Genomic DNA, 19,467 nt, shown 5'->3' with positions numbered 1-19,467 from the left:
TACGCCGAGGGCGCAGGCGTTCCAGGGGGAAGGCACCGTGCTCCGCCAGGCCGAGGGGCACGCGGTGTGGGGAGGGGAAGCAAAGGCACGTGAGGGAGCCGGAGGCCTGGGGGGCTGGGTCTAGGCAGACGCAGGTGAGCAATGTGGGCAGCGGCTGGAAAGGGGACCGGGCGAGGGCTCCGAATGCCGGCCGAGGAGCGGGCACTTGGGACCCCGGGAGGCGTCCAAGTTTGTGACCGGGGTGTGGCGAGGTGACAGCCGAAGCGGAGTTAGCCCCTGCCTTGACGTGTTAGCACGTCTGGCCTGGGGAAGGATTTTCTTTCCCCAGCTTTGGGGCTGTGCCTAAGGAAGAAAGGAATAGGTTTCCTTTCGCGGGGAGGCGAGGGAGGGGACCCTGCAGCCCTCGTCGCCTGCACTCAGGAAGAGAGCGTGTGCAATTAGGGAGAGCGCAGAGCCCGTGGTCTGCTGACCAGGAGTCAAGGCCCGATGCGCCTCCACAGGTCTCAGCTCTCTGCGAGGGCCAGCAGCCGGCAGGCCCGGCCCACACGCTCAGTTTTGGGCCCCGTCTCAGCAGCTGGAGTTTTTAATCAAAAAATAGTGTCCTTTCAGCCTTCAACCCATTTCCCCTGGTGAGAGTCCCCAGATGTGCCTGAGGGCCTGCCTGCTCCTGCCTGCGCCTGGGAGCCCAATACCCCGCTTCCTGGCCCAGCCGCACATGCAGTAGGGTGATGGGAAATTCCTTCCTGCTTCTCCCTCACCCGCTTATTAACCTCGAGATAAATGCCACTGCTCAGCCTTCATCAATTCCCCAGGCAGTGTCTGCAACAGCAGCCAGGAGAGTGTGGTGAGGCTGCCTTCTCCCGGTTGCTAGCCTCCCCGAGCTCTGCCAGATCCTCTCTTCAGGCTGGGCCTACAGGCCAGGGAGGCAGGAGGCCCCGCCGAGGAGGACGAGTACAGGAGAGCCCTGGGAGCCCCAGGCTGAGGCGGCACCCCCGCGCCTGGAGTCCCACTCGGCCTCCGTGAGGACTGGAACAGCGCCTCCCTGACCTGGCGCGTGAAGCTCTCCAGCAGTGGGTCTCAGACTCGAGAGGCACTGGAGTCACCTTGAGGGCTGACCAACACCCAGGGTGCCGGGCCTACCTGAGTTTCTGATCCTGCAAATCTGGGATGAAGCCTGAGCATCTGCATTTCTACCAAGCTCCCAGGTGATGATGACGCAGCTGGTCCGAGGACCAGTCTGAGCACCACCGTGCTCCAGCCCTGCTCTATGACACAGTTCAGTTCACTCCTCACGCCCCCTGGGGTGGGGAGAACTCGCCCCATTTCACGGATGCAGCAAGCCGGCCCGCTCAGAGCGACGGGGGCGCTTTCTCGAGGTGACGTGACTCGCAGGTGGCAGGACCCGTCCTCCCAGGGCTCTAGAGCACACAACCACTTCCCAACCCTGGCCTCTGGGGCGGGGTTCCTGGCTTTCCATCTCTCAGGTTTTCTTCCCAGTATGTGCCGTGGGCTCAGGTCAGCACTCAAGAGCTGGCCGGGGGTTCCCATGCCAGCCTCTCCGGCCTCGAGGGCAGGGTGTCAACACACCGGCTTCACAGTCAAAGACCCAATTGCAAACACAGACTCACCTTCTCTAAGTCTTGGCCCCACCTGGGCACCAAGCGCTCGCTGGCCCGTGCTGAGATGGGGCGAGGAGGAACCGAGTATCTAGCACACAGTGGGTCCTCAACAAACGGTGGCAGCCAGTGGGCCAGACAAGAGCCGGGGGGATTTGGGGAAGATACTAACCCTCTCTGTGCTGCAGCCTCCTCATCTGTAAACTGGGGTCAAGGACAGAACCTGCCCGATGGGGCGTCGTGAAGATTCAGGAGGTGAGTCATTATCAGCGGAGGGCGGGGCGGCGGGGGGAAGCTGTGCTGGCCTCCTATGGACGGCTTTTGTCAAACGTGATATTTCAGCACTGAACACACACTCTTCATCAACAGATGTAAGCAAGGCCATGAAAGAACAGAGTGGGCCACTGTGAAGCAGAAATTTAAAAATTACAGGGGCCAGCCCTGGTGGCCTAATGGTTAAGTTCAGCGGCCCGGGTTCGAGTTCCTGGGTGTGGACCTATACGTTTTGTTAGTGGCCATGGTGTGCTGGTGGCCCACATACTAAAAAATAGAGGAAGACTGGCATGGATGTTAGCTCAGGGTGAATCTTCCTCAGCAAAAAAATAAAAAATAAAAATAAAGTTAAAAATTATGGTGGTGATGGTTGCACAATAGTGTGAACGAACTTCATGTCACAGAACCACATGCATAAAAATGATTAAAATGGTAAATTTTATGTTATCTAAATTTTACCACAATAAAAAAAAAAGAAATAGCAGCACCTAGATCAGTGCCCAGCTCTCCGCAGGCCATTGCCTCGGTGGGCTCCATCTCTGCTTCCCGATACTTCCCCCGTGGAGCCCCTGCTTCTTTTTCACCCTTCCTGACCCCGGGCCTTAGTGTCCATCCTCAGGTTCGTTCCCCTCATGCTGTCCCCTTCCTCCTGGCTAGTTGGGGCCTCCTCTGCGCAGGCCTCCCGCAGAAGGGGCCCTGGGGGCAAGGGTCCTCACCTCTCCCCCATGCCTTCAGGCTGGGCTGGGTGACTTCTCTGAGTCAGGGGGCGGCTCTTCCCGCCCACCTCCCTCTGCTCGCTGTCCCTTTGTGCAGCTGACTGCAGCTCCTCCTGGTGAAGGGTCAGAGTTAGGGCCTCGCCAGCCAGCACGTCCTCCCACTCGGCTTCAGCTGGGGGCCCTGCTCTGAACGGGAAGCTGCACAGATGCTCTGAGCCCAGGGGCTCCAGTCTGCTCTGGCCCTCTATGCTGTGTGACCTGCTCTAGTCTTGGTCCCTCTCTGGGCCCCAGTGCCCCATCCATAAAATGGGAGTGCACATCCCTGCCGGTCACCCTCCGGAGGCTTTGGTGGCGTTCTGGGAGAACGGAGGCAGAGGCGCTCTGTGGCTTTATTACATGACACGACCACATGGAGAGGCGCAGAGCAGCTGTTACAGACACAGTCGGCGACCCGCCCGCTGGGCTCCGGCTGCGGCCCCACCGCACACCAGCTGGGAGACCTCGGGCAGCCCAGGCGACCTCTCTAGGCCTCAGGTTTTCTCACTGTGAGATGGGATGGTGACAGTAAACGAGCTCACATCTGGCGAGCACTGAGAACCCTGCCTCGCACGTGGTAAACGCAAGATGGAGTCAAATACGTTAAGAACAGTCACTCCTCCTAAGCATCACGGTGAGTCAGGCCCGCCCTAAGCTACTCACTGTATTAATGGACTGAAACAGTAAAAATGGACGAGGACTGTGAACAGATTAAACCAGAAGCACAACATGCCCACGTCCTTCCTTTCTCCTCCAAGTGGCAACACCTCCAGATCTAAAGACCCAGGGGCGGGGCATCACCTGTGCTGGGGGCACCGGAGCCCCCTGAACTGGACGGAAACAGAGACAGCCGTGCCCCTCCCCCACCCCGAGCGCTGACTTAGACTCTAAAGCTCTAATTCTCACCTAATCCAGTTCCTAGCCAGACCCACTCACTCCCTCTCAAATGCTCTTATTACATCTGGGGGCAAAAAAAATATACACTACCCCAGGACTGCCAGGGTCAGGGACCCAGCTCTCTGCCCCCCTTTCCACACCATTCCATCTGAAAAGTCCGAGGGCCGGGCCGGCCCGGTGGCGCAGCGGTTAAGTGCACACGTTCCGCTTCTCGGCGGCCCGGGGTTTGCCGGTTCGGATCCCGGGTGCGGACATGGCACCGCTTGGCACGCCATGCTGTGGTATGTGTCCCACATATAAAGTAAAGGAAGATGGGCATGGATGTTAGCTCAGGGCCAGGCTTCCCCAGCAAAAAGAGGAGGACTGGCAGTAGTTAGCTCAGGGCTAATCTTCCTGGAAAAAAAAAAAAAAAAAGAAAAGTCCAAGGGCCTTGGCTTGTTCCATTCTTGTGCTGGGAAGCTCACCCCTTCCCTGAAGAGCTCAAGTGTCAGACTTCCTCTTCCTGCTGAGCAGAAATCTGTCACTTCCCCACCATGTCTCCATCCCAGGAGCCCCACCAACCACATCACCAACCACATCCGCTGCCTTTGCCCACGACAGCCCTCCAGGGCACCGAGGCTCCTGACCGTGTGCCCCTCGCATGGCGCTGCCCCAGCCTGGGGAGTTTCTTGCATGACTCAGTTTCCCATCTTCTCCCCATTTTGATTGCCTCCTCGTAATCCTCCAAGCTGTCCCCATCACTCGCCCAGTGTGGCGGCCAGACCACACCCAAACCCTCCAGATGGGGGACAGCAGGTCCCCCGAAAGATCCCAGACTTCACATCTCAGAACAGTAGCACTGGCCAGACCCCCAGAGATCACGGGGTGCAGAAGGGGAAACTGAGTCAGCCTGCCCACCCACAAAGGGCAGAATTAGGAAGAAGATCCAAGTCTGTGGCACCCACCCCCAGCCCAGGAAAGTCCTCTAAGACACAGAACAAAGTTTCCTTTGATCCTGTGCCTGGATACGGTACCAAATATTTTGTTCCTTATCTGTGTTGCTGTTCCCAGAGAGACAAATTCCAAAGGCGGCTGGGGAGAAAGGTCTTCTAATGGTGAGGCCGGGGCATTCACCCCGCGGGGCCCTCCCCAGGCTCAGACCTTTGAAAGGTGGGCTGAGTTTCTAAGGAGTGTGCTTTAGGCCTGGAAAGACGGGGCCCCTTAGGGCAAGGAGAGAAGGCAGACCCCGGCCTTTGCTGCTAGAAAGGCCAGTGGAGCGCCAGCAGCCCACGATGGAAGGGTGAACAGGAGCACGTCAGCTCAAGCCACTCTCACCTAGTCCCCAGCGGGAGGGAGGCAGAGCCCATGCTGGGCTCCTTGGGCCAGAGGCAGCTACGGGGTCTCTGCGCTGGGAACGGGGAGACAAATGGAGAAACTGCGCCCTACTCGTACAAAGCAATCACTGACGCGGTGGCGTGTCAGAGGGGGCGACAGCACGGAACAGATCAGGAGGCTAGAGAGTGGGACCCAAACTTCTTTGATCACTTACTCCTTCCAAAGGGAAAAAAGCTGAACTCACTCCCCCAATGTTTTATATTCTATACAAGGAACCATCCTCAGAGGCCACACGGCACAGCACACCCACGAGGCGAGGCTCGTCGTTAACCAGAGTGATGTAAATCTGTATTTCAAACAGTGTCCCCAAATTTAAAAAAACCTTGGGCTGGCTCCTTGTCAGACTTGACTAGCTCGTCACTGTTTTTTTTCCTCGTCTTGTGGCTGATGAAGTGACCATGCTGGAAACCCAAGTGTTAACCATCGCACTGTCTCGTCCACGTGTACGGGCATTGTTACAATTACCAGCAGCCCAGCGTTCTGCTGGAATCTTCTAAAACCACTGTCCATCTCGTGAGGGCTGGTTTAGTTGAACCTGGTTAATATAATCCATAAACTCAATCTGGATTAATTAATCTGGATTAACCTGGATTAATTAACCAGGTTTATTAATTGGGATAAAGCAGCAAAAACGGACCAAAGAGTAAGGATGTCCTCGTCATCCCTTCTCTCCAGAGACGTCTGGAGACACGAGACACGAAGCTGTCCGACACTCTGACGGGGAGGACGTATACTCAGGTAAATGTGAGCAAGCTGAACTATTTCTTGTTGAGGTCATATTTTTCCTGCACCCCAGTGAGTGTCTGGTACTCCTCACTTTGGAGGCCACCAGAATAGAAGATGGGAGGCTCCCAGAGAGGATTTTCAGGCTGCAGGGTGGAGACCATCTGGTCTAACCTCCCCACTTAGCAGTGGAGGAGACGAGGGCCCAGGAAGGAGGGAACTTGGCCGAGGTGATCTGGCTGGTCAGTGGCAGAGCCCGGAGAGCAGGCAGATCTCTGGTCCCTGAGGCTGACACCGGCTGCCTCATGTCCCAGCCACAGTCCAGCCGCTCCTGGACCTCTCACCAGGCGTGGGAGGTCCCTGCACCTCTGGGCCCTCTGGGGCTGCCTCCCCAGTGCTGTGAGGTCACTGCTGGCCCTGAGGGGTGGCTGTGGATGGCAGGGAGATGTGCCTCTCAGCAGAGCTTACAAATGGTATAGGACAGGGGACAGGGGGCCATCAGCAGGCCCCGGTTCTGGGAGTCACTCTGACCTCGGTTTCCTCGGCTATGAAATGGGCAGAATCAAACCCAGCTCCCGGGCTGCTGTCTGAGTGCCCACGAGGGCTGGGGAGGAACCCCTGAGGGGCGTTACCGCTATGGAAGGTTATGCTTAGGGGGTGAGATCTGGGGCTCCCCAGAGCCTGAGGACGCTGCCTCTGCCGCCGCCCGCAGCCCTGGGCACGCAGGACCTGGAGCCTGTGGCCAGCGGGCCCCCGGGTGAGCTGGCCCAGACCCGGCGTGGGGCAGGCAGCTGTGGAGCCAGGCCCTGGGCCTTCTGAGGCCTGGGCCTGAAATTCTGCTCCTGTCCCCACAGCTCCATTCCTCTGCTCCGATCCTCGCCGTTTCCCAGGTGCTTCCCGCCTCCTCCAGGTTGTCCTCCTGGTCTCTGCCCGCACCTCTCCTGGGCTGAGCCCCACTCGGGCTACCATGAGACGGCGGCACCCCTATTCCAAAACCTCCAACGGCTTCTCAGCTGGGCATTGGAAGCCCAGGTCTGGCCCAGGAGTAAACCAAGAAGAGGGGTGGGGCAAGGGGGACACGGGCAGGAGGCAGGCGAGCAGACAGCCTGGGTGCAGACAGCAAGTGGGTGCATTTTCTCCAGAGCACTTAAAAACAATAAACTCAAAAAGTCTGACTTTTTACTATCATGATGTGCCTGCAATTGTAAACGGCGTCAGTGACAAATCGCTCCCCCTGCCAGGGCCGGCTGCTCCCACCCCTGCCCTTGGTCTCTGGCCGGCACCTCATACATTTCCCTTAGCCTGAGCCAAACACCATTGTATGTGCGAGGAAAGAGGGGAAAGGGAGGAAGGAGAATGAGGAGACAGGGAGGCTGACGGGGAGTAGACCTGCGGAAGGGGAGGCCTGGCCTCACGTCCCACACAGGCTCAGTGCGCTGCCCGCCGCAGCCCTTCGCTCGTGCTGTTCCTTTTTGCCAGTAACTCCTCCCAGTAACGTCCAGCTGCCACCGGCTCAGCTTAGACGCTCCCTCTTCCAGGAAGTCTTCCCGCCGGCATTCCCGTCCATCCCCCAGCCGGCTAGGACTCCTCTGCCGGGCTGCAGACTCAGCAGCATCATGTTCTCATCTCCAGAGGACGATTCAGGAAAGGAACCGCCTCTGAAATCTGGAACCCACAGCACCACACCAGGAGACCCACTTCCTCGCTGTGTGAACTCAGACAAGTCGCACTGCCTCGCCAGCCTCAGCTTCCCCTCCGTACAAGGACCACCTCATCTCCAAACAGCCTCCTTTCCTCGACGTCGGCCATCCCTCCTCTCGGCCACACCCTGCACTTTGTCATCGTGTGAGAAAGTTCCACCTGCTTCCACAGTCACTAACTCAAGCACCCCTGGCTGACCACATCTTCCCCACCTCCAGCTTCCTGTCACCTTCCAGATGTGACAGCCCTTTGTCAGCACCCCCGATGGACCAATTAAGACAGGTTCAGGCCCAAGGAGAGAGCCCTGGACCAGAGACCTCTCTCCAGGACAACAGAGCCCACTCAGCGAGGCCTCGACTCCACCACCAAGCTCGGCTCCAGCTTTTCTGAGAGGCCAGCTTTGGGGACGGGGTCTGGCCACGTGATGTCCACACACTGCAATGTCTTCTTGTTCCAGAATCTGGGACACCAGACCAGGCCTCCCTTCCCGCAGGTCTGCACCCATGAGGAGGTGCATCCTTCTCCCCACGCGTCTGTCTCCTTCTCTCCTCACTCGCTTCCCTCCCACAGGCTGACGGGTCCTCGCCCCACTCTTAGCAACACCCGAAAATCCTCTCCACTGGCTGTTTCCACATCGTCTGGCAAAACCCCAACGCCGGGTGAAGCAGGATCTCTAAGCACTTCTGGGAAAACACGGACAGAGACCAGAGCAGGATAGATGGCACCTCGGGGAAGCCTGTCCCACGGCAGCTGGGCCGCCCCAGCACACCTCCCCTGCAAGTCAGGCCTTGTGAAGGGCACTGCCACGCAAGCAGACCCCGGGGGGCCCACGTGGCCTCCCTCTGTCACTGATCCCACCCCACCACCTAAACATCTCTCAAACCACCCACTTAGCTCCACTCCCATTGCTGCCACCTGCTCTCACTGGCCACTTAATCTCAGCCACCAATCATCTTGCCTCTGACTTTTTCAAAAGATGCAAATCTGAGCACCCACTCCATGGCCACGGCTCCAGGGCCCAAGGGTCTGCCCACACCACCTCTCCGGCCTCACCTTGTCTGGGCATCAGAGCCACAGACACTCAGTGCTTTTAATTCCTCAAAGGTCGATTTCCTCCAGCCTCAGGGCCTTTGCACAGGCTCCTTCTCTCACCCAGCCTGCCCCTCCCCCCTCACCTGGTTACTGTCTACTCATCTTTCAGAGCTCAGCTCCCAAGTCCTTTCCTCGGAGCGGCCTCAGTAGTGACCATGGACTGGGCACACTCCTCTGCTCTGCATGCTCCCACACCCCCGCTTCCCCCTCAGGCACCTGCTCCAGGTTCTGGGGACTCTCGGAGAGCCCACGGGGGCGGTGCTGGTGTCCGTCTTGCTCTGCTCTGCGTCCCCAGCACTGAGCTGAGCTTCACATGCAGACAGCGATCAGCTCACGAACAAAGACCTCATTCAAAAAGTTACACGGAAAAATGACTTTTCAGGGAATGAATGAGCGGCCCCTCTCTGCCGTCTCTCCAAGGTGGGCACTACTCCTACTCCCGGTAACAGTCATAACCAGGGTGAGGCCGATGGCCCAGCCGACAAGCTCCAACGCTCCTTCCTGCCTGTTATCTGCCTGCCGCCTCCCAGGCCTCCCCTGTGACTCAGAGCATTGGGAGTTTAATGACCAGCCCACTGGGGCATTTCTGAACTGACATCCGTTTACTCTGCAGTGGGAACATTCTCTTCTTCCCAAGGGCCAGCACTCAGGAGCCTTTCCTTTGTGAGGTGGGATGAGAAAAAAGTGGTGGAATCTAGTTAGAGCAGGGTTCAAATCTAGTTAGAGCAGGGTCCAGCTTTGCTTCTTGCTGGCTGTGTGACCTTGCAAAAGTCACTTAACCTCTCTGAGCCCGTTTCCTCATCTGTAAAAAGAGAACAAGAATATCTAGCCAAGAGTTTGCTGTACTGATGAAATGAATGAATGTACATTCAGAGTCTAGTGTGGGGCCTGCCATGTGTCATATCTAATTGATTCCAAGACCCACAGTTTTTAAGATTTTAACATCTCTGAAACCGGGATGCAACTGGGATAATGATAGTTTAATTGTCTGCCGTATTTTTCTTTCTTAATGGATTATAAAATAATGGTACATCTCACAATAGATGGTGCCCACGTTCAAGGAAATGCGGCAGCCGCTTAGTTTCTTTTCTTTCTCTACAGAGAGGCAGGAAGGCCTGTGGAGTCCCGGGGACCAAGACCGAGAACTCGCATCACTGAGGGAAAAGGGTCCGCTGAGGTCTGGCCCGCAGGGGGGACCATGAAGCGTCGCGGAGGCTGAAGGCACAGACCGTCCCCAGGCTGGCGACCCTCTGGACCCAGGCTGGCTGTCCCAGTCCCACCCAGGGGGTGGCCCAAACTTCAGCGGGACCCTCAGCTTTCTGGCTCCGACCCTACACCCCTGATGCAGCGTGTGGTCTCCGGCTCCAGGGCAGTCTGGTCACAATGCTGACTGTGCTTACAGCCACTTAAAACTGCCCTCTTTGTCCCAGGAAGAGAGTCCTGCGACACCCCCCCCCTCCCCGAGACCCCCAGAGACCTCTCCTCCAGGGCGCTCCTGCGTCAGCCTCCCCTGGGCTCTGCTCGCAACCATGTGGGAGGCCAGCACTGGGACGTCACCCAGGCCTCACCCAAGTCCTCGTGCCCTGGGTGCCTCCTTAAACCCTCCACCTCGTGCCATCAGACTGGCCAGATGATCACACTGTCTACGTTGTTATTACAGTGTAACGGATATCACTTACAGCCCGATTTCTAGAGAAATAAAATGTCTATTGCATATACAGATTTAAAAATGCAGAAAAAAGGAGAAAACAAAATTCTGCCATCTCACGATAGTCAGCCGGCTGGATGTGTGTCTGAGCGCCTTTCTACATTTACCTGGGTATAGACGTATTCTTTCCCATATTCAAACCCAAATAGGCTGTTCCACACACACGGCTCTCTTCCCTGACTTCCCAGTTAATGCGACACGCGGACCTCTCTGCTCAGACTGGCTTCTTCTCGGTGACCTCACGGCGCTCCCCGTCCTTCCTCCCTTCACCCGGCAGGTCCCAACAGCCTCCGGAGGCCCCCAAGGCCTCTACCAGGACGCAGTGCTTTGGGCCTGACGGGTTTCTGTGGACACTTGTCCCCCGTTCCTTGGGACAGGGCTGCAGCTGCCCTCAAGGACCCCTCTGAGCACAGCCACACCCCTGCACAGAAATACTCGAGGCCAGGGCTGTGAGGTGCACGGCAGCCGTCCACCCCTGCCGGCTCAGACTGTCGGCCTTTCAGAACAGGCCGACCGTTCCCCGGTCCCAGACGCCGGCCGGGCACATCCCCAACCCCTGGGGCTCTGGGACTACCACCCACAACCCCGGGAGGCACCCGGTGGTTCAGTTCACACAGCCCTCCATACTCTTTCTCCTGTGCTGAGCCTCCCAAACAGCCCACAGAGCGGGCAAAGCAGCCGTCATCATCTCCATCCCACAGGCTCAGCGAGGAGGGCGACCGCCCCGGTGACTGCCCTGGCGTCCCTCCCCTTCAGAGTCTAGCTGACTCCAAACCCCACCAACAACCCCGCTCAGGCGTCACCTCCTCCAGGGAGCCCCCCACCCTGCCTGGCCCCAGGCGGGGGGAGAGGCCCCTCCTTGAGGGCCCACAGCTCCTGGGCTTCCCCATGAGAATGGAGCCCCTCCACCAGGCTGCGGCCCCTGAACGGTGACGGGCCTGGCTTGTCCCCATCTGCGCTCCCCAAGCACAGAAAAGCCTCAGCAGACGGCTGCTGGCACGAAGCTCAGTCTGAGGATTAAGCAGGAATACTCGCCCCGCTTTACAGTGAGAAGGGGCAGAAGGAAGGGAGAGGACTTGCCCACAGAGCACGTCAGCAGCCGGGCCTGGTCTCCCTCCTCAGAAGTGTGGCTTCTTTCATTCCAGTGGGTCCCCTGCGGTCTGCAATCTCGGGTGCCAAGCCACCGCCTGAGGTGCATTTCCAGCTCCTCTGGCACTGGCTGGGCCCCACCTGGCAGGGGCAGCGCTGTGGAAGGGCTCCGGCTGGGGCAGGCTCAGTCCCCAGCCCCGGCCAGCACCCTGGGGTAGCCTTAGGGACGGCAGCCCTGGCTGGCCATTATGGGGCACCCCAGTGCCCCGCCCCAGGCCAGCACCCCACCTACATCTCACTTCATCCTGTGGCTGGCACCATTATGATGCCATTTTGCAGGTGGGGAGGGAAAGACACGGCCCGAGGCTCACCCAGCGGCTGTGCTGGGCCCAGAAGCCAGGGCTGCATCCCTGGCAGCAGCGGCCCAGGAGTTTGCTGGCACCAGAGCCAGAAATAAATGCACAGTCAGAGTACAAGAGACAACTCCCAGGGGGCCTGCAGGCCTGGCGAGGCCCCAAACTCACCCTCCCCGTCACGGAGCCGCCTCCCACCCAGGGATGGCTGGAGGGGTGAGACTCTCGGGCCCAGGGAGCAGAGGCGTGCCCCGGCGGTCCCGGCACTCCCTGTGGGCAAGGTCATGCCACTTGCCAGCCCCTGCGAGCTCCGGGCTCAAGGCCAGGCTGGAAGCAGCTGTCACACCAACCCTGCCCAAGTTCTCAGCCCCCTATCTCTTCTTCTTAGAACAAGACCTCACGTGTCTGTTCCCGATGGGCTGGGAGATGCTGAGCAAGGCCCTGCCTTTCACTTGGCCTCACTTTCCCTGTCTGGGAAATGAGGCTGGGGGCAGGGGGAGTAGGGGATGGGGGGTGTCTCAGGGGATCCCACCAACTCTGACAGGGTGGGGTGTGCCTATAGGCAGCACAGCACAGTGAGCGAGACCCAGGACACTGGAGCTAGATGACACGGTTTCAAATGTATGACCTTGGGCGAGCTGCCTGACCTCTGGGCCTCAGTGTCCACTTCTGTAAAATGGGGATAATAGGAGAAAAAAGACTGAAAGTAAATACACCAAAAATTTACATTGAGGCTCTGAGATGAAAAGAGATGTGGGTAATTTATTTTCTGTTTTCCTGTCTTTTTCTAAATTCTCCATTATCATCAAGTATTTATAACAGAAAAAACAAATATATTTTCTTTGTAAGTAAACTTTATTGAAACCCAACTTACATACAATATAATACACCCACTTGAGAAAATGGGAGTAATAATAAGTAACAGTATCCCACAGGTTGCTTTGAGGACTGAATGCGTTATGTATGCAAGGTTTAGGTGGTGCCTGAGCATAGGAAGTGCTATCAAGCGTTTGTTAAATAAATAAGCCCAAGACCAGCCCGGCTTCCTCCTTCTCTTCCTGCTCCCCTGGACTGGGCCCCCTACCCACCGCACCAAGCATGGCAGGCCCTCGGCCCCCACCTTCACTGGTTCACTGCCCAGGTCCAACCTCATCACCCCAGGCCTGGCTATTTCTACAGCTTTCTCTCTGAACCCCCGAGGGATCCCACCAACATTCAGGTCTGGCCAGGCCCTGCTCTGTTCACAGCCTCCCACGGCGCCCACTGCCCTGGACCAAGAGCCTGAGCCCCTCGGTGAGACACTGTTTCAGCAAGTTACTGAACCTCTTTGTTTTCTTAACTAAAAAAGAGGACTAAAAATAGTAACTCTCTCACAAACTTACAGGATTCCATACTGTACAGGATGGGGTACACCACCTCTCCACAGCCTCTCTCTCCTGTCTCTTCTTCCCTCTCCGTCACTCTGTTCTAGCCTGCTCCTCCCCTCCTTGAACACGCAGGCATGGCGCTGCCTCAGGGCTCTTGCACTGGCTGTTCCCTCCACCTGAATGGCTCTTTCCCCAGAAATCAGCCCAGCTCACTCCCTCACCTCCTTCTAGGCTTTGCCCAAAAGTCACCCTCTCAATGATGCCCCCAATCACCCTATTTAAAACTGCAACCCCTCCTTCCATTCCCCTCACACACCCAAAGGTCCTCCTCCGTTTCACTTGCTCTATCCCAGCGATCACCATCTGTTTCACCTGTTTACTGTCTGTCTTTTTGTCCTATTAGGTTGTAAGCTCCTTTAGGACAGATTTTTTTGGTCTGTTTTGTTTACTGTCAAGACCCCACCCCCATCACCTAGAAAATACCTCGCACTTTGTAGGTACTTCATGAAGGAATGGATGAACGACTAAGGGGACGGATGGAAAGCACTTGGGACTGACTCAGGCACGTGGTCCGTCCCAGCAAATGTCAGCTGTTATCATTATTATTACTGATTCTTCAAGGGGAGGCTCCCATGTCCTTCCTCCTTGACTTCTCCAAGCTTATAATCACATGTTGCTGGTCCCCGCCGCACCCTGCCCATCTCTCAATGATGGTGGGGAGCACGCCGCTCTCTAATTACATCTTTTACCATTTAGGCAGAACCAAGTGAAATTGCCATTTCTTGCCAGTCGAAAACAGTCAGATATTGACCATTTCACGTAGTTTAACCTACTCTGCTTCCCAGGGCAGCCTGCAGAGCCCAGAAGGCACCTCAAGGCCTAGTACACAGCAGGTGCCCAATAAATGTTGGTCTACAGAAGTGAAGTCACCTACTCTTCAACTAGGTGTGATCGCAAAGCACCTCCAGCCTGTTCTGAAGGGGGCGAGGCACGGACCATAGACTTAAATAATAATTACAAGATCTTGCTGAATTATTTTCTGGTTCTCCTGAAGAATCTCCGTCCCCTGATACCTGGTAAAGAAGATAAAAACAAAAACACGCTATGCTCTAAAATAATCCAGGTTCCTCCACTTGGAAATAATAAAGGTCTAGGGCTGAAGGAGGCCCCTCCCAGGGGAAGAAGGCTGGCCTCTCGCCTCTAAGGGGATTCCTTTAACGCCGAGAGGGAGGCTGGAACGCCCTCTGGTCATCCCTGTGTCCACCGCTCCTTCCAGTAAAGGCTTCAGCTGCAGAGATTTGCTAAGTCTAGAAAGGTGGGTTGTCAGAGCTGAAGAAATTCAGCAATCACTGACTCTACCCCATTTCGCAGATGGGGAAAGTGAGGTACAGAGAGGGGAAGGGACTGACGTGAGGTCACACAGTGGGGTAGAGGGAGAGTTCACCTGGAATCTGCGTCCACTGACTCCCTTCCTCTGACCACACTGCTTCCACGCTGGCCAGCCTCCAGCAAGGGACGCTTTCGTGCCACTATTTTTAAGCTGCACTTTTCAAAGGAAATGCTTAGTAAGCCTCAGGTAAAACCCCAAGAGCTTCTCCACTATAAGACAACTTCTTATAAACACCAGCACTCCACTCGTCTCTCTCTAATTACTTCCTTAGGGTAAGCCTCACAGTAGAAGGCCAGGGGCAAAGGACAGGTAGGCTCATTTTCACAGACTTTTGCAACAAGCTACGGATCGTCCTGCAAAATTAAACGCACCAGACAACCCGGATAGTTTTGCCAGCACAGAGGGTGATCCTTTGATATGGATTTTTGCTAATTTTATAGGAATAAACACAGACTGCTTTCATTCACTATACGGTATGTGTTTTCAAACACACACACACACATACCCACACACACACACTCTGGTCTTAGCATCAGCATCCCTGGGCTTACTTGCTGGTTTGCTGTGACCTCTGACAAGTCACGTCCCCTCTGGGGACAGGGGAGGCCTATCTGTAAAATGAGGGGTTGGATGAGATGATGTCTTAAGATCCCTTTCAGCCTGGACATTCCCTAATTCCAGGGTGCATTTTCAAATTATTAGCAGGGCAGGATAATGTTTAAGAACCAGAATCTGCCATGCCCTAAATCGCGCCCAAGGGCTCAGACTAGCCGAACAGGCAGGCGGGTCGGATGAGACATCGTAGAGACGATGGGGGCTCAGGGAGCACCTACGCCTGTGTGTCGGAGCTGCCCCGGTACCAGCTCGTACACTGAGCTTGCTTTTACGAGGGGATAATAACACTCATCTGTGGTCCACTCCAAGTTCTGGGCAGCTTCCACCACAGCTAGAAGGCAAGTCACAGCCACTCGACTTCCGCGCTAGAATCCCAGACGCACAGTAGTCACCCCCAGCAGTGCACATCCAGCCTCTGCTCGCCACCTCCGACGACACAGAGCTCGCCACTGCCCAGGAGCTCCCTCCCTTCTTAAGCTGGGAGGAGGCTCCTGGGCCAGGGCAGGTCATGAGGGGGACAAGAGAGACCAAAAGGCCCAGATTCGATTCTCAGAAGCCAGGCCCACCATCAGGGCTGGCTGCAGGGGAGGACAGGGCAGAGGCTCCGGGGCAGGAAGGCTGGAGAGGGTGCCTCTGGTCCTCCAACGCACCCCCTCCCCCCCCCCCCGCGAGACCTCCAAGGCAGCTGCCAACCCCAGGGTGCGCAGGGGGAGCAGGAAGCATGGCAACACGCCGGCTGGGGGAGGAAGGTGGGTTCTGAACCAGCCCCGCCTGACCACTGCCCGCCCTGTGGCAGCCCCCGCAGCCCTCCGTCCTGCCTCTGTTCCCTGTGGCTCTGGCAGGAGAAACGGTGGAGCCTGGGGCTGTCCAACTGGGAGGAGGCGGCAGATTTAGGGACCAGACAATGGCCCCAGGAGAGGAGGGGTCAGATGTTGTCTATGCACCCAGAGCAGCCCCAGCAGATTCCAGCTCTGTTTATAGCTGGTGAGGTCCCCATCACATGGGGCGTGCAATGGGGCAGCAAGACCTTCCAGAGGGGATCTTACTGAGGGGCTAGGGCAGATGCCAGGGGTCTTCTCTACCCAGAGAGTCTGGAGCCACAGTCCATCAGACACGCGCTCTGTCTCAGACCCAACCGCACACAGACACGGCTCTCTGGGCACTGCAGCCTCTCTGGGGTCCACACACGGATGTGAGCCAGCTGCATCCCACCCGGCTGGAACACAGAGCTGGGCGCCAGCAGCCGGCCAGGCAGGGAAGGGCAAGAGGCCATCCCATACCGTTCCCTAAATCCAGGTTGCCTGCATGGATCCGGTCCACACAAGTCTGCGCTGAGGGGCCCACCACCTCCAAACAAGAGCTCCCGCAAACCCAGACCGCGAGGCAGACTTGGCGGGCAGAGTCTGACCACCCCACCCTGCACGCCCAGGCCGGCTCGACAGGGACCTGGGGGTGTCCTCAGCTTCCCATTTCCCGTACCGGCCCAGCAAGTCACCCGGCTAAGAGGGGGAAAGTCACAACACGGTTCCCGCAGGGCACACACCCGCCCCCGACCCCCCCGCCCCAGGAGGCCTGTCGGGACCTGCTTGCCACACCCAGGGTGAGCGGCCCTCACTGCGGGTGGACTGTGCAGACAGTGCCCATCCGGGCCCCGAGACGTCGGGAGCCTGGAGCTTGGGGCGGCCCCTCCCAACAGCCCCGCGAGGAAGGGGCCACCACCGCGCCCGCTCTCCCGATGGGGAAACTGAGGCCGGGAGAGGAGCAGTGCTTTGTGCAAGGTCACGCGGAGGGGCTGGAGGCCAGGTCCCCCGCGCCCCGCCGGGTCCCCGCGGCGCGCCGAGCCCCAGCATCCCTCCCCGGGCGCTGCAGCCGGCGGCGCAGAGCGCACACACGGCGCAGACCGGGAAGGCGCGGCGGCGGCGCGGGGCCGCCCTACCTTGATGACGGCCGCGCAGGTGGCGGTGGCGGCGGCGGCGGCGTCCAGCTCCGGCTCCGCGCTCCTCGCCGCCCGCCGAGTCCCCGCGCCCAGCGCCGCCGCCTCCCCGGCAGCCGGCGGGCGGGGCCGGTGGGCGGGCCAGGGGCCCGGCGCAAGCCCCGCCCGCGCGCCCCGCCAGTGCGCGGGAGCCACCCCGCCTTGCCCACGCCCCCGGCCGCGCCGCTGGCCCCGGAGCTGCTCTCGGGGCGCGCACACGCGCACGGCACCGGCGCGCGCACGCTGCGGGGATGGGGCGGGCTGCCCGGCGACCGCGCGGCGGCTGGGGACCGCCGGACCCGCCTGCCTTGGCGGCCCGCCGTTCCCTCGCTGCGTGGCATCGGACGAGGGACTCGACCTCCCGGAGGCTCAGTTTCCCCCTGGGTGAAATGGAAACAGTAACCGGGTCCGCCTCCAAGGGTTGTTTGAGCGTTAGACGAGAAGATGTCATTTACCGGCCCGGCCAAGTGCCCACGCGGAGCCTCCGCGGGAGGCGCGCTCGGAAGCCGGCTGGCGGAGCAATTCCGGGGGCGGCCCGGCGCCCGGAGGAGCGGGGCGGGAGGCCGCGGGAGCGCGGGGAGGCCGCCCTTCGCTCGGCAGCCGGGAGGGGGCGCTGCTGCCCAGTCTCGCCGGCTCGAGGGCCTGCGCACCCTAGGCGATGCTGAGGAGATGGGGGGGCGTTTTCATACACCACCGCCCGACGCTTACCGAGCAGGCACTGTTCCAGGCACCTTAAATGCATTGCCTCACTGTCCCGTCACACAAGCCTATGAGGTTCACTATTGCTAATCTATTTTACACACAAGGAGGCTAAGGTACAGAGAGGTTAAGTACCTCGCTTAAGGTCACACAGCTAGTAATTCACCCCCAGGCAGTGTGGCTCCACTCCACCACACTGCCTCTCTCTAGAAGAGCTCTTTGTTGTGTTCAGTTGCGTATCTTCGGGGCCTAGAACACTGCCTGGCACGCAGTAGGCACTCTATATTTGTTGAGTGAATAACAGGGCCTACTATGTACTACTTTACATCTATTGTTTTATTTAATCCTAATGACCCTTTTACTTAGCCACTACTATTACCCCCACTTTACAGATAAGGAAATTAAGACTTAGAGTGGCTATGAATTTGGGGACTTTTGATGATCTCCATGGAATGAACAGCCAGGGCCAACACTGCGACTCAGTGTTCACTGCTCATTGGGCCATTCCCCTGCTCACAGGCTCCCTGGCTCCCTGGGTCCAAAGCCCAGTCCCTGGGTCCGGCCCTCAAAACCTCTGCCCTGGGGCCGGGACCCAGGCTTCCTGGAGGGACTGCTCAGGAGGCCGGCTGAATGCCGCTCCCGCACCAGCATGAAAGAGCTTGGTATTTGATGTTTCAGAAAAGCATATGGAGAAATCAGAGCGCTGTGGGAGTTCCTCACCCTCACGGTTCTATACTGGCTTTATTTTTAACTACCCCTGGGGGTAGGCAGCCGAACCTTCCCAAGGCTAGGGCATCTGTCTGTCTTCATTCACGGGGGGCTGAGCCAGCATCTCTGGTGCATCCCCCACCCCCTTGTGCTCTCACACCTCTGGGCCTTTGCTCACACCGTCCCCTCCACCAGGAACTCTCTCCCGCATCATCATCTCCCCATCTTAGCCGACTCATCCTCCCTTCCAGGCCCAGCACCCACTCCCCTCCCCAGGAAGCCTCCCAGTTGCCCTGTGGCTGTGCCCCCCCAGCCCTGTCTCTGCATTTTCTCCTCTGTGCCATGATGGTAGGTGGCTGGGACTGTGCTTAGGGAAGGGCTGGTTTGACGGGGACCTCTCCGGGGGCTGTGGGCATAAGGACCGAAGGGCCAGAGGGGAGGCCACTGGAGGCCTCTGTGATAGACACAGCCTGGGACCCTCCTGGAGATGCTGTGTGTGTGTGGGTGTGGGGGGGTCCTTATTCTCCTGCCCCTTCCCTCCTCCAACACTCGTCCATTTGAGGAGGGCTACCCCTGACCATCTGAATTCACACATGGGGAAACTGAGGCCAGAGCGGGAATGACCTGCCCAGGGGCCCCCAGCTAGAAAACCACACAATAGGTCTGGCCCCAAAGTTGGGCCCACCTGCCAGCACCTTCTATTGGGTCTTATTGTTGATTGGGATGGGCCAGGAAACCAGCAGCTTCCTTCCCCATGTCAACATAGCCAGCTTTGTTTAATCCGCCGTGTGTGTGTGTGTGTGTGTGTGTGTGTGTGTGTGCATGGCAAATTCTCCATCGATCTGCCCAACATGGAGCTTTCTGTACCACACGGCCCTGTGCCCATGGGACACTGAGCTGAGAAATAATGAGGGGACAGCAGCCCCGGGGGTGAGGCTCTGAGTGCGGGGGAGAGGAGCCCTGCACACAGCATTCTGTAAAAGCGTGCAGCCCCCACTCTGGGGCGGGGGAGCCCCTTCCTCCTCCTTGGAGGAGTCCCTTTATTCCTGGGGAGATTGCCCCGGGGGTTCCTGGGTAAGTCCTTTCCCTCCCCTACAGAATGCAGTGTGGACCTCAGCTTGGAGAGGGGAGCTTCGAG

General features: G+C 58.2%; 1 protein-coding gene across 5 annotated transcripts in view; it reads right to left on the bottom strand.

Moving 5' to 3' along the window:
- Window positions 1-17,486, bottom strand: part of CORO2A (coronin 2A) — a 53,592-nt gene extending 36,106 nt beyond the window's left edge. The window contains exon 1 of one of the 5 annotated variants that reach the window (XM_070519153.1): window positions 17,378-17,486. The gene's annotated coding sequence lies outside the window, so the exon portion shown is untranslated. Of the gene's footprint in view, window positions 1-1,628; window positions 1,651-8,644; window positions 8,774-11,749; window positions 11,873-16,886; window positions 17,018-17,377 lie in introns of those variants that run through there. The other 4 variants (XM_044779153.2, XM_070519152.1, XM_044779154.2 and 1 more) reach the window with 4 other exon arrangements.
- Between the last annotated feature and the right edge of the window lie 1,981 nt (window positions 17,487-19,467).

The sequence above is a fragment of the Equus asinus genome, chromosome 10 (genome assembly GCF_041296235.1).
Source record: "Equus asinus isolate D_3611 breed Donkey chromosome 10, EquAss-T2T_v2, whole genome shotgun sequence".
Classification (NCBI taxonomy): domain Eukaryota; kingdom Metazoa; phylum Chordata; class Mammalia; order Perissodactyla; family Equidae; genus Equus; species Equus asinus.
Note: the sequence above shows the minus strand (reverse complement) of the source record. Positions and strands in the feature narration are given on the sequence as shown.